The following is a 23,623-nucleotide window of genomic DNA, read 5'->3' on the forward strand; positions in this document are numbered from 1 at the left end:
ACTGACCTTTGCTTTTTTAAAGAGGGAATGCATTACATTATCTAGCTAGCATGGGACAAAGCAGCAAAATAAACCAAAAGACTATTTTCTATAGAATGTAAATGTGCTTTTTATTTTACTACATTGTGTCCATATTATATCTTTCTTTTTTAAACATTTACATATTTCTCTTGAAATACTCACTTCATATCTTAATACAAAACATTTTTTCTGTTAAGTCAGTCTTAATTTTTGTGCTGTTTTATAGAATTTATAACACACACATCATACTACTACTACTACTTCAAACTAAAAAAACTGGAGAAGGGACAAGACCTGAATAACAAAATTGCCACTAATTTTGACAGGAAATTGTCACCAAGTTTGCTTATTAGAATTTCATAGATCTGTACAATTTGTAAGCCCTCAAAACGTTTTTTTTGTTTTTTGTTCCCCCCACAGAGATACTGTTTAGGTCTTATTTTTCACTTAACAAAACAAAACAAAAAAAACTTGATTTCACTTTTGGCAAAAGATACTTTGGTTTATCTTTCTGCTTAACACACATTTTTAAATAGTTTATGCTTTGTTCAGTTATTTGGCTGAATATTTATTAGCAATCCATCATTCAGTGTTTAATTAATAGGAGTTGAGCACAGTGGTTTTTGGTTTTTTTGGTTTTAATTCCCACAAAGCTTGTTAGATTCTTTTAACTCTGCCTGGCAACGCATTTGTGTCATCTGGCATATTTTTGGATAACACTCATGGACTCAACTCCATCTCTTTCATTAGAAAAGAGAGTTGCTAAGTGCATGTACATGTCATATTAAGACATGGTCTACATTGGCTTAATGGAAAATGGTAAACCTTTCTTGTAATTTTTAAGCTTGATTTATTTGTGCATATAACTCTAAGGCTATTTTCTAAGCAAAGTATCTTGTAGATGGTTTGTTCCTTACTTAACCAAAAATCGTTTTAAATAATTTTGAAGAGGAAGTTTTAAAATTTGTAGTACTGTGTTCATGTATAAGTCGTTTTTTAGTTTGCTCTAACAGTATACAGTATTATAAATAAATAACATAAGTAGATTATAGTGTGAAATACTTGAAGTTTTAGTCACTCAAGTAGTACTTGAGGTGAACCTTATACTTTTCCAGAAAGGAAATATAGTGCTCTAATTGAATATAATAAAGGTAGCTTTTAATGCAGTTTAATTATTTGTAATATCTAGCTCTCATAAGCTGTCATGTCAGTATGAATGCTGTATTATTTTCGAGAGAGGTTTGATCTTTACTTTCTATAATTTGGATCTAATACCAAAATAGTCTAATACCAAAATAGTTTTATTATAAGACAACCATAAAAATTACTTGCTCATAATTTGTTACAGTGAAATACTTATTTGTTCTCTTTAATAGATACCAAATCCTTTTAACATATCAGAAATGAGGCAAGTTGCTGTATCTACATTGTTTCTTATTGGCTAAAAAATTATTTTTGAGCTGGGTAAAAGGCAGTGGACCTGAATTATCACCAATGTTTAAAAAAAAAAAAGAAAGAAAGATAAAGATGTAGCAATCCAGACACTACAACACTCGGATCTTACTGGCCTGCTGGTCTACCCAATATAGCCAGTTAGTAAGGTGCAGATTCAGTGAGAGACCTTGCCTTGAATTATAAGATGGGATAGAGTAAGACACCTGATGCTGACCTCTGCTCTACACACACACACACACACACACACACACACACACACACACACACAGAGAGAGAGAGAGAGAGAGAGAGAGAGAGAGAGAGAGAGAGAGAGAGAGAGAATGATGTATGTTTTTTTCTTTTTGGAACCTGTTATCTAGAACTAAAAGTTTAGTGGATATTTGTACTGTTGCCAATATAATCAGAGCTTAATATTGTAGGTATTCTTCTCTGTAAGCTGGCCCCTGTTTGGTACCAAGGTAACAAACTGAACACAATGGAAACTGAGAATAGTTTCCTTTTAACTCTTTACATGAAAAAAAAGATGTGGGCTGGAGATATGGCTCAGTAATAGAGTAATTATACACATGCATGCACACATACACACAGAATCCAAAGTGGAAAATGACTAGCTTTATTAGTTCTGAACAAAACCAGAGAAGAGTTTATACATTTTATTTGGCACATCTCTGCAGTCTTGTTAAGAGACACTGAGAAAGCATTGTGGTTCTATTTATTCATAGCAGATGGGTTAAAGATTTTTTTAATACTTGACTTAAAATGGTAATTATAACTTTTGACTTTGTTTTGGGTCTCACCAAAAAGCCTAATTTTGGACTACTGTAAATTAGGAACTTTGTATTTTTTTTCTTTTTTACAATTTGCCAGGTAAATATTTTACAAAGGTAATTAATTCTGTTGTTAAGTAGAACTATACAAAGAGTTAGGACAGTGGTTCTCAGCATTCCTAATGGTGTGACCCTTTAATACAATTCCTCCTGTTATGGAGACACCCCCCCCCCCAAATAAAACTATGTTGTTGCTTACTTATAACTAATTTATACTACTGTTATGAATCAATATAAATTTCAGATATGCAGGATATCTGATATGTAACAACCGCCACCCCCAAGAGATCATATCTACAGATTGAGAACCACTGATTTAGGAGGCCATAAGTCCTTTATATGATCTATCTATACTATTTACATATTTTGAAGCATAAATTTTCATATCAGCGTTGCCTGATATCACATTTCAGGCTTCTGTTTCTGAAATCTTGGAATGATATCCAGTAGAGGTAACATTTTTAAGATTTATTTTTATTGGGGAGAGGAATGCTACTTGTGTGTAGGTACCTGGAGGCCAGAAAAAGGACATCAAATTTGGGTTTGGAGTAAAGGTGTTTGGGAGCTATGGTGGATGCTAGTAAACCAACTTGGGTCCTCTGGAATAGCTGGAAGCGCTCCTCACTGTTGAGCCATCTCTCTAGTTCTGGGGATAGCTTTTAAAGCCAACTTTCAAACCAACTTTCAAACATCCCAGAATATCTGAAGGTCCAGGATTGCACCCAATTTTAAGAACTGAAACCTTTTTCTCCTGCTAGGATACTTTCAATTTATCAAGTCTTTTACAATCAAAATAGGAATAACTGATACACTATTACATATTAACTTAACAGTTCTCCTTTGTTTCTTCCTGCATTTAAGTTAGAATTTACAATTTGAGAGACTTTAAAATAGATTGCCTTTGTCTATATTCAGATCATCTTTTCTGAGGTGTCTAGTATTTGCTTATCTACTGAAATTGAAGCCTCCTTTTCATCATTTCGTAGGTACCATCATAGTTTGTATTCCATATTTGTCAGTTTTGCAGAGTCCTCGGAGCCAGTTGGTGAAAGTATTTACAAATGTGAAGAGTCCAAAAATAATCCAGTCCTTTCTTAACCTCTGTTCATTAAAGTAAATAGTATAGCTTATATAATTAGCTTTCTAGGAGGTTATATCCTTGTGAAGTCAATTTTCTGTAATACCCTCACATACTGGCATTTTAGTGGTGCTAAATTTTGACGACCTTTTAAAAATTGTGCTCATTCTTAGATTTGTTAAATCTTTCTGGTTTTTTGTTTTTGTTTTCAGAATTTAGAAACCTGTCTCAATAATCATTGGGAATCGAACATCAAGAGGTTTTATCTATAAAAGTTTAGTGTAAGAATTATAGCAGTTTTACCATCTCTTAATAGCATATCAGGAAGATAAAGGAGTGCTAGAAAAAGAACATTTAGACTAAAGGGAGGAAATCAGACTGCTTAAAAATTTGCCTTAGGGATAAGCACTTGAAGTGTTTTGTCTTCATGAAGAAATGGGTTAAAACTCTGGGAAAAGATAACAAGATACATAACCCACATAATTGAAAATGATGGCTCCTTTATAATATGCAAGCAGTTTCCACTTCACAAGGAGAGTTGGAGTCATTGGTCAAAGCTACTCCAGAAGGTAGTTTTCTTGGTTGAAAAGTAGATATAGTTTGGTATTAGAGTTAGAGAACTGAGGAAAAGGAGCATTCCAGTTAGAGAAACAGTACTGTGGATCATTGTAAAGATATAGAGCTTACTTAATATGTGTGGGTTAATATAGTAAGAGTGGTTAAATTTGACTTACCAATATAAAAGCAACATAGAAGAAGAGGTTGATTGAACAGAGAAAAAATATGATTGTCTGGAATTAGGAATCAATCAGTAAGATCTTACAGTTCATGGATTATAAGCACCCAAAGGACTTGAAAAACCCAGTTGGCTGAGGAAATGCTTATATTATAGGTTGCATTAGCAAAATAATTAATTTAGAAAGTACATATATAGATGAGGTTTATGGTTTTAGCTGTTTTATGGATTAGTCATCAGACCATTAGATCCAGGTATACAACTGCATGGAGAAATAAGATGTATTTTTCTTCTGTATTTAAAGTCCAAACTTTAGAAGAGGCCAGGATTCCAAGGAACAGAGTAGGAAAAGAGAGGGCTGGGCCAGAACTATAAGCAGTACCACCTAACATTTTGAGATCAGAACAGAGATAGTATGAAAAAGGATTTAGAAACGGGAACTTTCTGGGAATATTGCTTCCTAACAAAAAAGAAAAAATGTTTGCATCTGCTCGTAGGTAGAGTGTCTGCTTGCTGGAGTTTTAACTATAAGCTTACTCTTTGCAGTGTTGTTTCATTGGTTCCTAGACATCTCTTCTTTCAGTTTTACTGTAGTTCATTTAGAGCACTTGGTATACTGATACCTGTTTTCTGCACATCAGTAGACTTCAGAAATGACAATCAGAAACTGTTTAGCAACTTACCAGGCTAAATGGTTTTGTTTCTTCCTTTACCACCTGTCTGTTTAAATTACTAAACAAATCATCCATCCTACTTACAAGAGATCATGGTAATTATGTTCAGAGTGAAGTTTTAGGTAAATTAAGGAGGTATTTATTATTTATATATGTTTCTCACCAAATTTTAAGAGAACAAGAACTTTAAAGACCGGAAAACTGTAAATTCACTAACCTACAAAATCTAGAACTTTACAGCAGAGATTTGTTAGGAGAACCCTCTTAGTGTTGACTCAGAATAAGAGAAAATTTAAATGCACCCTAAAATTTTTACTAAAGTAGAACAAATAGGGTGCCTTTCTTTTGTTGTTCTGTTTTTCCATTGTATTCATCAACAGTTTAAGATTTAGGTTCATACTTTAATATATTTAAACTCAGGTACAGTTTGTAAGCCTTTTGAGAAGAAAGAAATATCACATGAAATTGTAATTCTTTTTAAGATTTGGAGCAGTGGAAGAGATTTAAACTGTAGCTGGTGTGTTCTTTATGTGTCTGCACATACATGCTCATACTAATATCGCAAATAAATCATTGAATATTTTGGTTTTGGTGATCGATAAAGAGAACTTTTAAATAAATGCTGTGGATTATCAAAAATTAGTTTCTATGTTTGGATTTTTAGTTTGGTATTTCTAAAATAATTGTCTTTAGAAGAAATACATTTTAATAGAAGAAAAGAATTACAGAGTTTATTATCCTTTATCTGGATATCCTTAAAAATAATATGTTTGTTATGACAGTTTTTCTCTTCAGAATTTGAAGATTCATTATTATAAATATGAAGAGCTTTGTAGGATGCTACTGGGTTTTTTTGTTTGTTTTGTTTGGGGTTTTTTTTTAGCTTTTTAATTCTATAGTATTTGAGTCAAAAATAATGGTATCTTCTATATTAAAAGTGTGTGTGCAGATAGTATGACTGTCACTGTCCATAGTTACTTATGCATACTTAAGTATGTAATATATTCGTGTATATTGCATCAGGCATGGAAGCGCAGGCCTTTAATAACAACATTCAGGAGCTGAGACTGGTGGTTCTCTCTCAGTTTGTGGCCAGCAACTTCCAGGACCACTAGAACTACACAAGAACCCTGTTCGCAAAGGAAATCAACAACTCAGAGTTAAATATATAGTTTCCCATTAAGAAAGTATGTAGTTTCTTTACTTATTCTTGAGTAGTATATGCCCTCTGTTTACTTTGTTATTCAATTTTATCCAATTTCAATTTTTTTATTTTGTTATTACATCCTTTATAAATGTATATAGGACTGGGGGATGTGACTTAGTGTTAAGGATGAGTTTGTGTCTAATATATGTGAGGCTCTGAACACAAACTTTATCACTGGAAAAGAAATAAAAGGAGGGGATGGGCAAGGGAAATGACTCAGTGGGTAATGCTTGCCACATAAGCTTGAGGATCTTAGTTTGATTCTCCTCATTCACATTTGAAGGGGGTGGGGGAAAAAACAGGAACAGCAACACACACCTGTTCAATTCCAGCACTGGAGAGGATCCATAGAGCTTGAAGGTCAGCCAATGAGAAGCCCTAGTTCAAAATCTAAGGTGGAGAACTGATTGAGGAAGACACTTGATTCCTCAACACATATGACATATACATACATGTTGACACAAAAATAAAAAATGTCTATCAGCATGTAGAAGCTTTTTTTCACTGTGTCATATTAGATCAATTCTAACATTTATTGTAATTTCTATGTTCGTTTCTGGGAACATGTGGTCTTCTGCTTTTATTCTATCAGGACTATTTAGATTAATTGCTTATCTTAGATATTTAAGTTCATATTCCTAGTACATAATCTATGGAAAAACTATGTGTAAAAATATAGGGAACTCTGAACAGCAATGAATTTTATCTACATTATTTATTTATTATTTATGGGTAGTCATATAGAATGTTTGGAATACTTTAATGGTTTATACTTGAAGATGGATTTGTATATGACTCTGAAGATATTTTTTCAAGTGGCAAACAAAAGGTTAGGGATGTGGCTGTTAGTGGTAGAGCATTCACCTACTCAAAGTCCTGGCTTTAACACCTAGTATGTCAAGAGATTTTTCACAAAAAGTTACGTGAGGAATTCTTAACAAGCTTATTATTCAGTGTCTATCACTTTTCAAATTAATACTTGGAAATTTTAAGCCATTCACCTGTGCCTTCCTACTCATTGTTTTGTTCTGATTTTTTTTCCCCCGTTTTGTTTGTTTTTCATAAAGGAAAGTGAGCTAAGTGATGGTAAATATAAACTTGGTTATTGACTTGAAACTTTGAAAAGTATGTTGTCAGTTAAGTGGGATTTCTCTTCCTGACAACAGAAATATTGTTAGATCATGGTTGATAAAGACTTCATGTAAGCACCCATAAAAGGAATTCTAATATTAAATTTTCAAAAACCCTCTGATTAATCTTTATTCATCAATAAGTACTTCAGCTAATTTTTTTTAGAATAAGACTTTTCTACCATTTGGAACTAAATGATTTGAAGTAACTTTTCAAATACAACCCTGTTCTATATGATAACTAATTCTTTAAAATGTGTGCTTAGAGGAAAAAATTGAAATGGAATTGTATTTCTTAAACATAGTTTTTAGACTCTGGGATTATATTTGTATAATATGTTTCTATTTATTCTACTATAAGCTTATCAGTAAAATAACAGAATTTGCTTTATGTATGGCTAGTTTAATTCTGTGTTCTAAAGCCTCCTAGGCACTTACTGTAATAATGTGTGTTAGTTAGCAGTCCCTTTAACAAAGAGTCAAGCAGATTGCTCATTAAATGACCAATTCATTCAAGCCTTCTAGACAAACAAATTACCAGTGCTATCAATACACATTTCAAGAAGCATTTAGTTTATTAAATAGGACTATATGTTTTATCTTCTTGAGAGATTTTTCCCATGACAAGAGTAAATCATCAAAATTAGACACTTTAAAAATACTAATTTTGATTGCTAGGATTATAACTAAGAATTTTCAGAGACATTTGGTGATAGTTGATAAAGCAATCACAGCTTTGGATAAATATGGATTTTTGCCTTCACCAGGTGATTTCATTATAAGCTTATGCATTCAGGGGAAAAAAATCCAATTCACATAATTTTAATGAAGTCAATGTGTTGTGAGATTACATTTGGAAAGATTGTATTTGTAAATAGTCATGTATGATAGAAAAGTTGCATTCAAAGGTAAAATCTATGTATGGTAATACACCTCATACACTTAGGTAAGATACCTTAGATAGCTGCAGAGTTTCCTTTCCAAGACTGTCTGGAGTTTTAAACATACTGATCTTCCTCAATAATGGGTCTCTTTCTTTCTCCCTCCTCTTTGCTCCCCACCAATCCACCCATTCGTCAATTAAATTTAGAGTATAATTTAGCTAAAATTCTATCCACAACTTTTGCCTTTGCTGTGGATCACCGATTTTTAATGATGTCATTCTTTAGGGATTGAAATAGATGTCCATTAGGAAACTTTCTGACAAAAAGAAATTTAAGAAGATAGTCTTAACGAAGTAGTTTTGGCCATTTTAAAATATTTCTCCAGGTTTTTGTTTTGTTTTTTCTTTTTTTTTCTTTCTTTCTTTCTTTTCTTTCTTTTTTTTTTTTTTTTTTTTTGCCTCCTCTACCCAGATATTTCCAGGACCACTGTTGATTAATTCAGGATATACTATTTTTTGTACATAAAGCATGTGATGAAATTTGTTCTTACCAACATGTCTACTTTAAAAATTGGGAGTATAGACAGAGATGTCAGAATAAACATGGAATGCTGTCTTAAGTGTTGAAGTGATCCATGCAGATTTTTATGATTTTGCCAATTTTGCTGGATTAGAAACATCCATGGATTTGGGCCAGAGAGTAGTGCTCCAGTGCATTCTATAGTGTTAAATAAAAACTGTCTATATCAGTTTGTATGGTGTTAAATCAGAATTTCTGGATCATGATCTTTTAATTGGTTCCATTTCTATTTGACTCTTCACTGACAAGTATTCTGGTGGCCCGAAAGTCCATGTTGGAATTTTAAGTTTTAGTCAAATCAAGTATTTCAAATTATTTTACATCTAAAAAATATCATTTGTGTAATCATGGTAAAACATGAACCTTTGCTATAAACGATTTTAAAGGCTATTTGATTACAGCACTTATTTACTTAAACTCTTTGCTAGAATTTTTTTTAGAATTCAGCATCGGAGGAGGAATGTGACATAATAATGATCGAAAGCCGAAAGTTTAAAAGTTGTGATGCCCTCACATGGTGGAGGGTTATTCTAGCTTCTAAGGACTGAATGTTGTCCACAAGAGTGTCTCATCAGGTCATAAATTGGTAAGACTTAATGGATTAGATTTTATGTATTATACCTGATGTTATTGTATTGAGATGACTATATGAACAAAATGAGCACGTTGTGTAATTAATAGTATAAAATATAAGTTAAACTTAGAATTTTAAATACTTGGATTATGTAATAATTTCAAAGTCTCACAAAGTACAAGGCCCTGTCTCTGTAGTATTTAATAAATAAAGCAGTTTAAAAAAGAAAGTGAAATCCTGTATAATAGTGACACTAAATATTTTTGTTGCATCTGTTACAGATACTTACAGTATAGTAAAAGCCCAAAATACTTTGCAGCTATTTTTCCAGGAAATATTTGAGAAGTAATTTTTTAAAGGAATATATCCATTTTCTTTATAAAATACTGTATACATTTTATTTCTTTGGAGGATTTTACTTTCTTGATAAAGGCCATCTTTGTTTCTAAACACAGCCAGTTTTTTCCCATTTTAATGTTGAAAATACTTATTTATAATGCCAGTGTCATATGAAAACAATATATTAGATGTTAGTATACTTTTTTATATCCTGAAAATTAATTTCTCTCAGAATTTTCTGCTTAGAAAACAACTTGTTTTATGTACCTTCCTTGGTTTGTTTTCTAAAGCTGTGTTTTAATGAAGTGGATTTTTAGTAGGAGTTAGGTCAGGGTAAATAAGATTTTTTTTTTTTAAATCAGAAGTTCATATTTTGAAAATGAAGGGAAAAAAGTATGGGCTAAATTTGATGTCCATAATTAAATAGTTAAAGAACAAATGTTCTTATTGAGGTATGGTATACAAACACTACAAAGCTCTCATGAAGTATTTGGAATTATTTTCTAAGAAAGCTAAAAGGTGTGGATTGATACTAAGCAAGCCACTGTAGCTGTTTCAGCTTTGTATTCAAGCAGACATAGGTCTTTGTCCTCTATCCCCTTAGTCACATTCACGCCTAAACTTCTTCTCAGTAATATCTTCAAGTTGTTTCTAGTGTGGTTTTTATACCTACTCTGTAAACTGAAATTTCTTCAAGTAGTAATCATGAGAGTGGGAAGAAATAAAACAAAGTACATTCTTTATTATTCTATATACTTCTTGTTTCTTCATTTTTCTATAGCAAATCTACCTAACTCAATCAAGAGAATATCTAATTTGTCTACAGTATGTTTAATAGTTAAAGGCTTCAGAAAATTGTAAATTTTAGGAATTTAAGGTGGAATTGTACACCATCTTATGTTAAAAGTTTAGAGCATTCATCAGATCTTCAAGAATAGTTACTATCAATACTAAATGTTTGGCTCTGCTTGGTGGCATGTACCTTTAATCCTTGCACTCCAGAGTAAGAGATAGGCAGATCTCTTGAGTTTATCCTTGTCTATATAGCAAGTTCCAGGACAGCTGCAACTACATAGTGAGACCTTCTCCAAAAAATAACAAGCTAACGAAGTGAGTGAGTTTTGTTTTACAAGGCAAGCCTTGTTAGTCACCTAAGTGCATGATTTACAAGAGGAATTTTTAACAAGTGCATTGATCCTACTGATTTTCACTGATAACTGATCTTGACAGAGAGTGATAGAACAAATCAGAGCTCATACTGCTAGGTGTGGTGGCACATGCCTTTAATCCCAGCACTTGGGGATTTGAAGTCAGGACCTCTGGAAAAGCAGTCAGTGCTCTTAACCTTTGAGTCATCTCTCCAGCCCCAGGGAGGCTGTTTTAAAAGAAGCAGAGTCAGGCAGGTCTCTTGAGTTCAAGCCCAGCCTGCCCCAAGGATCAAGCTCCAGGAATGCCAGGATGACACAGAAATCCTATCATTTTGTTGGGGTAGGAATTCTTATACTGCCCTTGTTTAAGTTTTGATTCAGTTTCTCTACAAACTAGTTGTGGTTTTGCTACTATTAGTTAGATATATAGCTAACTTAGTTTTTTTTAAATCATAATTATATAGATATCTATCAGTTTCCCTGATGGGTAAGGCTCCTTCTTTATGCCTATAGAAGGCCATTATTAAAAGTGTGTACCATCGGGTTGGGGATTTAGCTCAGTGGTAGAGTGCTTGCAAGACCCTGGGTTCGGTTCCCAGCTCAAAAAAAAAAAAAAAAAAAAAGTGTGTACCATCATTCCTTTCAAATTTTCTTGGTTTGCAGAGAAGGAAATTGAAGCATGGAATGATTAAATAATTTATTACATAGTCATTAAATGGTGGCACTAGGAGTCACATTTAGTTTTCATTGGAATATATATAGGTTCTCAGTATGCCAGCATGTCTCCATGTACCCTAGATAACTTGGTAGATAAGTTTATATTAAACAAAATTATGAATACATAATTTTAATCCACATTGAACTTGAGTAGAAAATTATCATTTAAACCGTAAGGTATTTTCCAAAATATATGTCAAGAATTGTATAGTGTCACAAAATTTTCGCATTAGGAAACCTGTTCAAGTTTAATGCTTATTATTAAGCAAATAAATGTCTATTGTAATACTTTTTACCAAAAAAGTCTTCAGCCCACAAGATAGAGAGGGTGAAGGTGTTTGACACCAAACCCAATGACCATAGTTCAATCCCCATGATCCATATAAGGGTGGAAAGGAGAAAACCAACTCCCACAGGTTGTCCTCTGATCTCCACATCCACATTGTGGTATGTTCATGTGTGTACATACACACACACTAAATTAAATAATGTGAAACATTAAATTAAAATCTTATTAGAATAGTATTAAATGAAATTATTAAGAAATTTACTCTTTAATAATCAAGTTTTATAAATAGCAAATAATAAGGATGCTGGTTTTTTGTTTTGTTTTGGGTTTTTTTGTTTGTTTGTTTTTTAAGATTGATTTTCAGATCCCATTACAGATGGTTGTGAGCCACTATGTGGTTGCTGGGATTTGAACTCAGGACCTCTAGAAAAGCAGTCAGTGCTCTTAACCTTTGAGTTATCTCTCCAGCCCCAAGGAGGCTGTTTTAAAAGCTCTAATTGCATGTATTTCCTAGGATAGTGGGAAATACATGGGTGAGAACTTCTTTCTTTGTGAATTTTTACTTTGTTATAAATAATTCCATAGAGAAATTTATTTGTACTTCTGAAACATTTATTAAGCAAAGTTTCTTTGAGATATATAAGCATTTAATCGTTATATATGATTTACATATATCTTTTTGGTTTTAATGTTACATCTCATGGAGCTTCAAGCTTTATAACTTTTTGTTTATATCTTAAATATAGAGAACTATTAAACATTTTAAAGTTCTGTGTGCTGAATGTGACTTAAAGCCAGTCATAGTGAAATACATCTCTAATCCTAGCACTTACAAACCAGAGGCAGGAGAATTGAAGAGTTTGAGGATAGTTAAGTTTGATGAGACCCTGTCTCAAAACAGTAGAACTGTTAATATAGCTTTATGATATATTGATTGCCTTAAAGGTCCAAAGTTTTGGGTTCAGTCTGCATCACTGCATAATTGGAAGAGAGAGGGAGGGAAGGTAAAGTTTAATCCAAAGTGATGCAAAGTCAAGTTAAAAATCAAAAGACATTGCAGTTACTTTGACATTGCTTGCAAATAAACTATTCAGTGCTACAATTAAAGGTATACAAACAACTTTCAACTTTATATCTAATCAGAATATGAAAATCTTTAAAGTATTTTTGAGAATACATTTATGCTTCATCTTTACTAGTCATATTTTTATGTTTCAAAAATAAAACTATGGAAATTTTAGACAAAAAAAAAAAGAAAAGAAAAAAATTGCACCCAATCTAACTTTCTAGCACAATTACTGTCCCAGTCCTTACATATTCCCCTTTAGAGTTACATGTATAAATACATACACACACATGCATACATGCATGCGCATGCACATATACTCACGTAAACACATGAGTGTATGTACTAATAGTGGTAGCTGTGTAACTTTTCAGTACTTTTTAAGCTAATACAAAGTAAAACTCGTATGTGATAGTAAATTTCGTTTTGCTATTGTGACAAATACTTGAGAAAGTAAGGGAAGGCTTATTTTGGCTCACAGCTTCATAGATCTCAATCCAAGTTGTGGTTTTGGATAGAGAGAGAGAGATAGAACATCATAGTGGAAAGTGCATAGAGGAGGAAACTAGCTTATCTTGTACCATCAAGGAAGCAGTGAGCCTGTAAGAAAAGTGTGAAAGGAAGGGTCTTGCACATAAAACAAACTCATCAATATCATATCCCTATAATCTGTCTCTTCCAGCTAGGTTCTGCCTCCTAAGAGCCCATTAGAGCACCCTCATGATGTAGTCACCTCTCAGCAGGGTCTAAGCCTTTGGGAGACCCTTTATATCCAAACCGAATTGCTCTGCCTCAGTCTCCAAAAACTTGTGGCTGTCTCTAATGCAAAATTAATTCAGTAAACATCAAAGTTCCACCATTATCCCACAGGCAGAGTTCCTCTAAGACTCCAGGCAAATTCATACCCTATTAGACTGCATTAAAAACAAAACAAGTTAATATACTTCCAGTTTGCCCACGGTATAAACATTGCCATTCCAATGGTGAAGGAGACATAGACATGAAGAATTGAACCAAAACAAGACCAAGCCCCAGTAGGGCAGACATTAAATCCTCTAGTTCCTTGTGTGGCATCTGTTATATACAGTGGTATGATGTGCACTCTTATGCACTTAGCCAGCCCAACCCCTCTGGCCTTGCTGGTTGCAGCACACATGACCTCTCTACTGGGCTGGCTCTGTTCGTTGCCTATGGCTTTCCTTGGCTAATTTCCCATGTTCTTGTCATCTCTGACTTTCTGGAATCTTCATGTCAACTTGAGGATAACTTTTACAGCTTTACATAATTGCCCTTTCCAGGGGGCTTCCCACAGGGATTCTAATCTTACTACATATTGCCTGGCTTTCAAGACTTCCTTTGGATATCAGTGGACATTTCTGTGGCCCCTCAATGTTTGAGATCTGCATGACTACAAAGTCAGCATCATTTAGATGATAACAAAAAGATGATTACTACCACAAAGCACATATAAAAGAATGGTAACTGCACTTCAAATTCTGTGAAAATACTGAAGAAGGTACATGGTCTAGTTAGCTGTTCTTATAGCTGTCCTAATTACAAATGTAAGCTTCCATTTGTTGTCATATAAGTTACAGTGCTAATATAACCATAGTTCAAAATGGTAAGGAGGTATTACTTAAAAGAAATCACAATTTTAATTTTAGAAATCACAAGAATGTCCTCTCTTTGTATGTAGTTGTTGATTGTACAGGGACTTCATAGGGTTATTTGTGCTCAGATCTACTAATGTAGAGAGTAAAGTGTCTTGGAATTTCTTCATGCTCCAAAATCTCATTTACTAAGAACTCCCACTTGTTATGAGGCATTTTAAAAGCATTATGAATCATCTTTATCTCATCTAACCAAATCTTTGTCCTGCTCCGCTCACCTTCAGAATAACTTGATTTCTTTTACTTCCTCTTAGACACATTTCTGATCAATCCTTTGATTGGTCAGTTGAGATGAATTCATGGATAGGTATTTATGAAATACGATTATGAAATTCATATCTTCACTATATTGACCTCTGAACCTATAATTATAATGTGAAAAGTCTTCATTATCTGAAAGATTAGGAGTTTTCTGTACAATCGTCCATTCCTTTATCATCATGCTCAGGATAGAACTACTATGTTTTTATGAGACCCTTCTAGTCATTTCTAATCATTTAAATACCTGATAAGTTTCTTATATCTTTGTCCTGGCAAGCTCAACATAGCACCAGTTCAAATTGATCTTTACAAGTGTTAATTAGGTAACACATTAAATATTATAAGCTGTGTTTCATAGTTTCCTTTGGAAATCCACTAAATATTAGTTATATACAGAGTGTATAATAAGAAGATCCCTGAGCTGGATAGTTCCTACTGTCACGGTTTAAGAGGCAACATTTGATAAAGAGAACAAACAAAATCAAATGGTGAAGAATCAGAAGACTATTGATAAGACAGAGGTAGCTAATGTAGGCCTGAAAAGAAAGGTCCCATCACAGAAGACTTATCTTTTTATCTAAATTAGTATAACAAATATCAGATCATGATAGAGATTTAGGATTCATCATAAAGAGTTTATATAAAGCAGAGACCCATAGGATGATTCAGTGAATAAAGGTATCTGCTGCCATATCTGACAGTTCGTTCAATTCCTGGACCCCACATGGTAGAAAGAGAACTAATCAAATCCAGATCTCACAAGTTGTCGTCTGACTTCTTACAGACACACCCCACATAATACATTAATTAATTAAGCCGATGTGAACAGCTATTACGACATTCTGCCATGTGACTTATCTAAATTTTACTGTTACCTCCAGTATACCTCACTATCATTTCAGAAATATGATCAAGCTTTAAACAAGAAAGTTGTTAGTAGTTAAAAGCTGACCATTTTTGTACCATTCTTCTTTAATGGGGAAACAAAATTTGAAACCCTTGTATATTTTCCTAGTGCAATTTTTCTAGTGCCTTTATTGTTCCGCACTAGACACCTAACTATGAAAGTTTAGAGCAGTAAAAGACTAGGATAATAAATGATTTAAGCGAAGCAGCACTGTATCCCAGTGTTGCTGGATTGTTTTGTTATTGTTGTCATTTTGTAATATTTATTGTTGGAATTTCACATAACACTAAAAATGCCTGGGGTATTTTGAGTTATACTTTTTGCAAATTTTATGTTAAATTGATTCTGCTACATTCCAGTAACCATTGGTGTTTTTTTTTCATAGTAACTATATTTTATTTCATACTGTTAAACTCTGATAATCTAAGGATTAGATAGATTTATTACTGTGTAGTTTATATAAATGCTTATAAGCCTTAGTGTAAATTTCAATATCAGGTTAATTTTATTGTATCTATTTGGGGATTGTATGAAGTCTTAAAATTTGTCTAACAATATAAAAAAATCTAATAGGCTATAATTAAGATTGTTTAAAATTCTTTGGAATAACAGTAAACATGTTTTTAATAACTAATCATAATTAATTTCTTAATATTTCATGGCCTCAGGACCTTAATTCTTACTTTGTAGTTTAAGATAATTTTAAAAAGCTGGTCTTACCAGAGTCAGAAGACAAGGTAACTGTATCAAACAGTAGATGAACTAACTGAATCATGTATTTTCATAAGACCCCCTTGACAGGCTTCCATTAACATACTTCAACTGTGATCCCCACTTTACAGATAGATGGTCATAGTGTGTTAACTCTCTAGAACACACCCCTTTAGTAAATGGATAGAATTTAGATGTAAAAACTGGAAACCGAAAGAGGAAAATTCCATGTTTGAAGCTAACCTGGGTTATGTAGCAAGGTCCTATCCTGAACAAAAGAAAGAAACTTTTCTTAATTCAAAAGCCTATGCTCTTAAAAGTGCAATATTCTTTGAATTTCAAAATTTCAATTTTTGACTCAGACAATAGATGAGAGAAGATGTTTTACCTCCTAGAATGGCTACCGCACCATGAAACAGAGAAAGGGGACTTTAGTAGTACTGAAATGGTGGCCTAAACAGCATTATGCTTAACCTGTGCTCTTTTATTTGTTGAAAGTGTTCGTTTATTCAGAGTTAAGAGTGTAATTTTTACACATCTCAACTGTAAAACATTGATTCGTTTACTAAAAACTAAATTGGTTTATTAAAACCCAAAGAAGCACAGTGTATTGGTACACACTAGAAATCACAGCACTCCAGAGGAAGAAGGGGTAGGATTGCAAGTTTTAGACCAGCCTGTGCTACATGAAGAAATCCTAAGTAAAATAAAGTGAGCAGATATTCCCCCCGATAAAGAATACTGTTCATTTCCTTAAGGAATAATGCCTGTTTGGTGATATTATTTTTTTTTTCTTTTCTTTGTTTTTCGGAGCTGGGGACCGAACCCAGGGCCCTGCGCTTGCTAGGCAAGCGCTCTACCACTGAGCTAAATCCCCAACCCTGGTGATATTATTTTAACCCAAACAAGAAGCAAGCAATTACATATTCAGAACTCTTAAGATATTCTCTTATGCTTCTGGGTTTAATCCAGTTTTGAAACAATCTCTTGACAAATTACTACCCTGTACTTCAGATGGGGGTAGGTTATGAATGAAGAAACATAAAGTAGCAAAGAAAAACATTAGTAACCTTTGAATGTGATTTAGCTGTGGGATCTTAGTGCCTTTTTTTTTCATTTGTATTGTCCATAGAGTTAAGAGTTTTTTTCTAGAACACAGATTTAAATAACTTTTCTGTCAAGAAGTGAACATAACTAAAAATAATAGCTATAAAATGGGTAAGAACTATGTACTATTATTATATGTTACTATTATTGGATTTCACTTTATTTTACAAAGAAGTAGTTTGATTTCCATTTTGGTCAAGCTTCATATAGAAATGGAATTGAAAGGATCTGTTCAAAAATGGCTTTTAAGCTGGAAGAAACAGTATTTTAGGTTCTTGAGAAAGGAGATAGTTTGAGGCTATTGAATAAATAGTATTTCTAAAAACTATATATGCTTTCTCAAGCCCATCTTGCTCCATAACGTTTTATCTTTTGCAGTGTACTTCCCATTTTATCTTAACTCTGAGCGTGGTCATTTTCCTCCACAGGCCGAGTTAGCTACCACATTCTTAGAACTCTCAGATCTAGAGCTCTAGCCTGAAAGTCCTCTGAAGTTCTAGGTACCTACTGTATGTCTTCTTTCTGTATTTCTCTGCCAGGGTGCACATTTCAGGTGAGACCTAAACTCATTTAATCCCTTTTCTACTTTACCTACAAATCTTGCTACCTTTATTATGACACACTACTAGTATTGAATTCCAGATACTCTTAGTCCCTGTCCTCTGCCTCTTTGCATTTCTTTACAATAGAGTCCCTTTCCCTCTTCATCTGCTTGATCTTTCATGGTCTCTATGTTTCAGTTATAAAATTCTTTTTAATCTTTTTTTTTTTTTTTTTTTTTTTTTTGGTTCTTTTTTTCGGAGCTGGGGACCGAACCCAGCGCCTTGCGCTTCCTAGGTAAGCGCTCTACCACTGAGCTAAATCCCCAGCCCCTTTTTTAATCTTAAGTACACAGTACTGTTTTATACCTATGAATATCTGCTTCTACTTTCTTTAACTTTTTTTCTACCATTCATCTTATTACCAATTCCTACACAGAGGGAAAGAAACAGTATTTGCATGGTGGTACTACTTCATAAAACTCTAAAACCAATATATATCTAATAAGAGTAATTTGCTAAAGGACAAATGACTTGAGGTAAAACCAAGCTACACGGTGTATTTACTAATTCCATATCTAGTGATCCTACTAACCCTGGATGCTGCCCAACTTTTCTTATAATCAGTGCTCTTTGGTTGGCATTTTTGGTATAGAAAAGGCAGAGTATGTATTATCCCAAAAGTTGTCTTCTCACCTTGACCATAAACCATTGTGTTCTCCTCACAGGCAGAAAGTAAACAAATCAATGTAATTAAAGATACATTGCTTTGTCATTTTTCTTTTAAATATTTTCACTTGTTATATGTATGGATGTTTTTACATTCATGTCTATATGTGTATCATATGTATGCCTGATGACCATGGAGGTCAGAAGATATCAAATCCCTAGAACTGGAGTTATAGACAGCACCATGTGGGTGCCAGGTATTAAACCTGGGTCCTCTGCAAGAGCAAGAAGTACTCTTAACCACTAAGCCATCTCTCCAGTCCCCCCTTTTACTTATTTTTATTTTGTATGTATGAGTGTTTGTGTGCATGCTTTTATGAAATCAATGTAAGATTTTAAAATGGCAAGTATTTAGCTTCAAAATACTCTTAAAAATGATAGAGATTCAGAGCTATTTCCATATTCATTTAGTCTGAATGTAAAACGATAGCGTTGTCGATGTCTACTATTTAGGAAGAATTACCATAAAGAAAGTTACACAGTAAATGCAGCAAACAGTTTGGGAAGTGATATTAAATTGTATACTTAGAGAAAGAAGCCTCAGAATTAGAGCACAGCAAGTGACACAGGATTCAAGTATACATTTTTTAAAATTAAACCTTTATAGAAGAGAGAACCTGAGCTGAGAGAGAAAAAAAAATTAGCCCACAATACTTGGGGAGAAAGAGATAAGCAAAGAGTAGGAGTTCTGGAGAAAGCTCTGTAATAGAGCACTTGCCAGGCATGCAGAAGACACTGGACCCCAGCCTTGGCACCAGGAAAAAAAAATAGGAGTAAAGGAACTTAGGAGAGTTTAATGAAATGAAGAATTTCCAATTTAAAATTTGACCAGGTGTTTGAAAACTGAAAGAACTGAGGACTACATATGGTAATTCAGTCCTGTGATCTTGATGCCCTGGATGTGGAAGCAGAGGATCAAGAGGAATCAAGGCCTGGGGCTGGGCAGTGAGCACACTGCTGAAGAGCAGTGGTTGCCCTTTCAGAAGATGAGGCTTCAATTGCCCGCCCCTACATGGTAACTCAAAACCATTCTCCTAACTCTGGCTCCATGGGAATCTGGCACCGTCTTCTGGCCTTCTTGGCCATGCATGTGATGCATAAACAAACATACATATAGGCAAAACACCCATACATATAAAATATACAAAGTTCAAAGTTGGGATGATGAGACAGCTCACCAGGTAAAGGCCAAGCCTGAGTTCTATATTCTGCAATTACACAGTAGGAGAGAATCAGCACCTGCAAGTTGTCCTTTGTCCTCAGCATGAACATCAAAGGCTAAAAGTTAGCCTAGACTAATGAGCTACTACCTCAAAAAATGAAAAAAAAAACATTTTTTTAAGTTACCTTTTGAAATAAATGTAAGGGGTTTTCATTGAAAGCCTAGTTCCTTTTGAAGGGAGAGGAGCCATCTTGTTGTCACTGCTGAGAATCCCCAAGCTATTTGGACATGGCTATTTGCAGGTTATTTTTAGGTCCTAGTACTGTTTGAAGTTTTATTCTGTTCGTGGTTTCTAAAATGAAACAGGAATCTGAACGAACCTTTACATTTGTATGTCCTTACTTCTACACTCTTTTCCACCATGGTTTTTCTCGATTGTATTTGCTTCCACAGATGCATACCATGAAAACTGCCTGTGAAGGTTAGGTAATGAAAAAATACCATCATTTCCTCTTAGGAAGGGAAGAGAATTGATCTCTACTACCTGGCTCTTAATGTTTCCTTTCCTAGGTGAAATCTTTTAACTCCTTAGGTGTTTATGATATATAAGAATTTTTACTGTTGGGCTTATGCCATTTTTTAATTAAAATTAATACCTTTGAGGAAATAGAAAGTAAGTATTGAACTATGTAGGTTATGCTTGGTTTTTGCTTTTAAGGTTTACCAATATTCTTACCAACTTCTACCCAGTAAACCTAAAGGATGGTGTTAAAATATAGAAGTACTCACTATGGAGTCAAGTTTTTTAATTAAAATCTAAGCCCCTTGGTGTGTAGCATTCACTTCTTAGTAGTATATCATCAGTACACCTGATTATGGCAGTGCAAATAGTAAAATGAAATCAAGAATGCCTTTTTGAATGTAAGCACCCTAGCTTTAGTGAAAATGTCACTCTCCTCCCACCCCTTTCTCACACTTCCTTGTTTTAGTCTGACTCAGAAGGAAGAAATAATCTTTAAGTCTTCTCAAATCTTGCCAGATGTTAGTGGGATAAGAGGCAAGTAGAGGGTTCAGTTGGTAGGGTGATTGCCAGAGTTCTGAGCTTATCCCTGGTGCAACATAAAACTGGCATCATGGTGTATGCCATATCATAATACATGCCATGTAGCCCTAGTTCTGGGAGGTGGAAGCAGGAGGACTGGGAATTCAATGCCATCTCAACTACAGGTGGAAAGGATGGAAGGGGGTTGGGGGGGTATGGTAGTGAATAACATCATTCATCTTGAGAATAGATATCCCATGTTCTTATAACATTAAATTATTTAACTTCAAGTAATAGTAACCCTTTTATTTGAATCATTTGGATATATTTACTCAAGTATCACTTTATATCATTTTCAGTTTTCCAGACAAAATTCACACATACTCTACTTTTAATTTAAAAAATATTTAGTTCCACTAGTTTGTTTACATTTATTTATTTTGTGTGTGAATACACATGTGCCATGGGTACAGCTGTGGAGGTCAGAGAACTTGTAGTTGGTTCTGCCCTTCCACTCACTGGGACAAAGCAACGCCACAAAAAAACTTTATCAGAATTTTACTGACAGATAAAAGGATGACTCCACTAACCCCAAATATTGAATTGGAGAAAGATTCCGAAAAAATACTATTAATCCTGGTTTTATCTTCTTACAACTAAGCTATTTTTGTTGTGTAAATAGACTGGACAGACAATGCTAAGTAATGAGCTCTCTTAAGTATGTTCAACTCTCCTCAACTAAGGACCTAAGTTGTGCCAATCATAGATGTCACAGTAAGTCTATTTCATATATTTAATAAAGTGACTTATTCTGGACTAGTGACATGGCTCAATGGTATAAATATTTGCCTTGTAAACCTAAAACTTCAGTTCCATCCCTATGACCTACTCAGGAGGAGGAGATTCTCAGTTGTCTTGTCTCCACATGTGTGCCTGCCCTCACACATACAACAATAATAAAATGTTAAATGTCTGATGGCAGTGACTCAGTGGATATAGGTGCTGCTACCAAACTTAAAAACTTAGTTTGATCTCTAGGAGTTTGATCACACGGTAGAAGGAGGGAGCGTCCTCTCTCACGTTGTCCTCTGACTGGCATACAGACACATATACACACATTTTTTAAGTGGAAAAGAAAAAGCCCTATTTTGCAGGATGAAGTAATCCCTAGAGACAATAGACTCAATAGCTTCTCCTTTCCTTCCATCATTTCCCCCTTTCCCGCTAGTTTTTTCTGTAGCCATCGACTCATGTCTTACATTTATGCTACACACGGTAAATTAAGTCATTTTTGAATGTTTTTCCTATATACTTCAACATATACTGAAACTAGTCATCTATCTCTGTTCTCCATGTGTCCACCTTTCCAGACATGCACCTTCTTAGTTTGTGTGGGTATGTTTATTTGGGTTCTTTGTACATTTGCACAGCATATACAAGATATATCACTTCTTTGTGTATGTGATAATATTTTTTGCACACAATAATTTTAAAGATGTTCTTCTGTACATTGTCCCCTCCTCAGTAAATAAAACAACACCCCCTGACCCAGAGATATGTACTGTTCAGTTAAATATATTGCTATGCTGTGAGAAAAACATTTCTCCGTGTTTGCTTTTTTAGAGACGAATACCATTCAGCTGTTATTTAACCATTTTTCCACTGATAGAACTCTTACTGTTAAAATAGTACTGTAGTGCCTGGAGAAGCACTGGCTGCTCTTTCAGAGGACCCTGTCTTGATTCCCAGAACCTACATGGTAGCTCACAACGTCTGTTACTCCAGTCCCAGGGATCTGACACCCTCTTTCAGCTTCCCAGGCACTGTGCACACATAGTGCACAGACATACATTCAGGCAAAATACTCATACACATAAAGTAAACATAAAATCTCAAATAAGTGAATAAAAGTGCTGTAATGAGTGGCCTTGCAAGTTAGATATGCTGTATTTGTACCTGAGAGATAAATTTTTAGATATAGGAATACTGGTTCAAACAGTGAATAAATAAAGGAGAGGGAAAATTGGGTTGAGTGTCTGAATTGAAAAACATTATGTTATGATTTTTTTCATGTCTTCTGGTTTTTGTTCTTTGTGTTGGTGTGTGTGTGTGTGTGCGTGCGTGCGTGCGTGCGTGCGTGCGTGCGTGCGTGCGTGCGTGCGCCTGTGCCTGTGCCTGTCTGCCTGCCTGTCCACATTCTTTGTTTTGTTTTGGGAGACAGTCTCATGTAGACCAGTCTTGCCTTTCAAATATTTTTGTAAGCTGTCTGTGTGAATTCTTTCTGTTAGGCTCAGAATCTTTCAGATAGCTCTAAGTACTTTATATATAGGAAACTTATAAAAGACATATTTTCGCTTTTCTTTATGTTTCAGACATAATTAAACTGTTAAAAGGTTTTTATGAACCCCTTAATATAAATTACATAGTTGACTTTAGACAAAAGGGGGCTAAATTAGGGAAGGAACATTGAATTGATATATGTGTGTGTGTGTGTGTGTGTGTGTGTGTGTGTGTGTGTGTGTGTATACACATGTATGTGTATATATACATGTATGTGTATATATATCCATATACATGTATATATAATTTCTTTTTTACCATATGAATGTCTTTAATATTTTTACTATAAGAAATTTCACAGAGGAGATTTGTGGACTCACCAGTGTCTTCCATGGATAATCTTCTGTGACTATATTAATATCTACACTAGGAACCTAACATAGGTATATGTCTCCTTTTCTCCTTTTAAACATTTGCTTTTCTGATCAGGA

The 23,623-nt window shown here is 34.1% G+C and overlaps 1 protein-coding gene across 3 annotated transcripts in view; it reads left to right on the forward strand.

The window, feature by feature from the left end:
- The window catches only part of Tsc22d2 (TSC22 domain family, member 2), a 51,171-nt gene that overhangs the window by 13,087 nt on the left and 14,461 nt on the right, over positions 1 to 23,623 (forward strand). Inside the window, exon 2 of one of the 3 annotated variants that reach the window (XR_001836486.3) lies at positions 9,020 to 9,177. The exons of the other annotated variants lie outside the window; for them this stretch is intronic. The gene's annotated coding sequence lies outside the window, so the exon portion shown is untranslated. The remainder of the gene's footprint in view (positions 1 to 9,019; positions 9,178 to 23,623) is intronic. 3 annotated transcript variants of the gene reach the window in all.

This window comes from Rattus norvegicus, chromosome 2, assembly GCF_036323735.1.
Source record: "Rattus norvegicus strain BN/NHsdMcwi chromosome 2, GRCr8, whole genome shotgun sequence".
Taxonomy (NCBI): Eukaryota; Metazoa; Chordata; class Mammalia; order Rodentia; family Muridae; genus Rattus; species Rattus norvegicus.